Source organism: Alligator sinensis, unplaced genomic scaffold (assembly GCF_000455745.1).
Source record: "Alligator sinensis unplaced genomic scaffold, ASM45574v1 scaffold907_1, whole genome shotgun sequence".
In the NCBI taxonomy this organism is placed as follows: Eukaryota; Metazoa; Chordata; order Crocodylia; family Alligatoridae; genus Alligator; species Alligator sinensis.
In genome coordinates this window covers 838,385-840,638 of record NW_005841925.1, presented here as the reverse complement: position 1 = coordinate 840,638, position 2,254 = coordinate 838,385, and the positions used below count along the sequence as shown (strand labels likewise).

The 2,254-nt window shown below is 54.1% G+C and overlaps 1 protein-coding gene across 4 annotated transcripts in view; it reads right to left on the bottom strand.

The window, feature by feature from the left end:
• Window positions 1-1,785, bottom strand: part of CPT1A (carnitine palmitoyltransferase 1A) — a 67,742-nt gene extending 65,957 nt beyond the window's left edge. For 3 of the 4 annotated variants that reach the window (XM_006019180.3, XM_025198549.1, XM_006019181.3), the window contains exon 1: window positions 1,656-1,785. The gene's annotated coding sequence lies outside the window, so the exon portion shown is untranslated. Of the gene's footprint in view, window positions 1-1,122; window positions 1,623-1,655 lie in introns of those variants that run through there. The other variant, XM_025198548.1, reaches the window with a different exon arrangement.
• Between the last annotated feature and the right edge of the window lie 469 nt (window positions 1,786-2,254).

Genomic DNA, 2,254 nt, shown 5'->3' with positions numbered 1-2,254 from the left:
AAAGAGTGCCATGAGAAAAGCACAGTTTATATAACAGGTATATGAAGTGTGCAGAGCAACTCATAACAGTTGACTGGGTAAAAATCTTGCGCAACCTTCATTCACTTGCTATGTCCTGCCTTTTCAGGGTCTCACATGCCAGCATCAAACAGCTCCTTGAAAACCACCTTGCATACATTCAAAGCATCAAGATACAGATGTCCAGGGAATTCTTCTCATCAGTATCAAATTACCTTTACCTGTCTGCAGAGTTCAGGTTTACTCTGGTAATCTACCATCCTGCTCAACCAACCTACACAGCTGCAGGGCACAAATTGGGTACGGAAGCAGTTCACAAGGTATAAATTAAGTGGAACATTTTAACCACGACTTACACTTTTTTGTTGTTGCTGTGCCATGGCTCCACAGACCCTTTACTTATAGCTTAAATGCTCTAACACGGTGGTGCTCAACTTTTTGGCTCTGCACCACCCCAATCAGCCTCACACCACCCAACCTAACATGCATGGGCTGCACTCTCTAGCCCATGGCGCTCCCCTGGGTCCAGAAATCTGGCAGCAATTAAGTAAGGCTGCCACCAAATTTTCAGACCCTTGGGGAACCCCATGGGCTGGATGACAGGGTTCTGTGGACTGGATCTGTCCTGTGGGGGTTGGGGGAGGCTGAATACCCCTTCCCCTAACATTCCAAATACATTTACCAAATGCAAAGATTCATCATTTTGCTGCCATGCCTGCTTTACCTGTGGCAGGTTAAGGCATTGTGTGTGTGTTGCCTCATGTCAGAATGGACGGTGTAATTTTACTATGAAGTTAGATAACAGATTTGTACAGGATGATTTGGATAGGGATGACCTTGCCTCAGGCAGGGGGTTGGGCTAGATGACTTCTGGAAGTCCCTTCCAGCCCTGCTTCGCTATGATTCTAGTGAGCCCTACTCCACGTTCAAATGAAACCATGATAGAAACCAGCTACAGAGTCAGTACATCTTTTCAAGCACTAGCTTTATAGCTGGATGTCTCTTTTTCTAGCTGGATCATCCTTTTCAACCTGTGATAATCGCCTGGCTCATGTGGCAGTCTCAATTTATGGCATATTCACCAGTGACCTGTACGATACTCACTTGGCACGTGTATCCATGCTTCACCAGCCAACTGTGCGATAATCGCCATGCACGCACAGCCAGTCTCAATTTATGGCGCCATTCTCCAGTCGACCCCAATTTGTGGAGCCATTTGCTGGTCAGCTGCGTGATACAGGTAACCTGTCGCAGGGACCTGCGGTCTGTTGCATAGGGGTTTCCCTTCTATGTGCAGGTGAGGGCAGGGGCGGCATGGCATTGCCTGGGGGCGCTGTTTGACAGGAACAGGGCACTTGGCAGCAGGGAAAGGAGCTCCCCCCACCCTCTCCCCGCGGAGGGCAGCGTGCAGCCAGCGGCCTCACACCCCCCCAGCTGCGGCGGCGGCAGCTGACGCAGCAGCAGTAGAACGTTGGGGGCAGCCAATCCGCAGGGCCGGAGCTGGCTCCCACCGTTTATCCCGACCGTTTATCCCCCCGACGCCGACAAGAAACTGCAGCCCGAGCCCCTGCTGAGAGGAGTGGGGGAACCAATCCCGGCCGTCCCCCTACCCGTGCTGAGGGGACCGCGTTACTCACCGGCGGGTCCGCAACGGCAGCAGAACGAGGTAACGGCGCACGCCCTTCTTGCCTCACGCTCCCTCACTTACTCGCTCCCTCATTCGCGCACACACCCAGCGCTAGCGCCGCGACCGCCGGCTGCGCCCCGATTGGTTGAACCGCCAGCGGCGGGGGCGGGGCCAAAGCTCCAGGCCGCTGTCAAGGAGAGGGTGTGGCCGGGGCGGGAGCCGTTCCCCTCTCGCCCCGCCCATTGGTCACAGAGTCCTCGCCGCTTGTGGGGCGGCGCCCTTTGCGGGGCTGAGCCAGAGGGAGGGAAGAGTGTGAGGGGGGTTGTGTGAGGTGAGGGTGGAGGGCTTGGGTTTGCTGAGGGAAGGCAAAGCGGGGGGTTTCCATAGAAAAGGATCAAGCAGGCAAAAAAAGAAATAGATAATAATTTTAGACTAAAGGAGCAGGTTTCCTTCAGTCTGGAAGCACCTTCTGCCAGACTCAGCCCTGCCCTGGAGATCTGCCGGTGCTGGAAAAATAAGACAGGCAGGGGTGTGACCCTCCCAGGGTGTAAAATGCCCGGGGAGGACTTACACAACAGGGGTAAAAAAACAGCCGTGTCATGTGTAGGG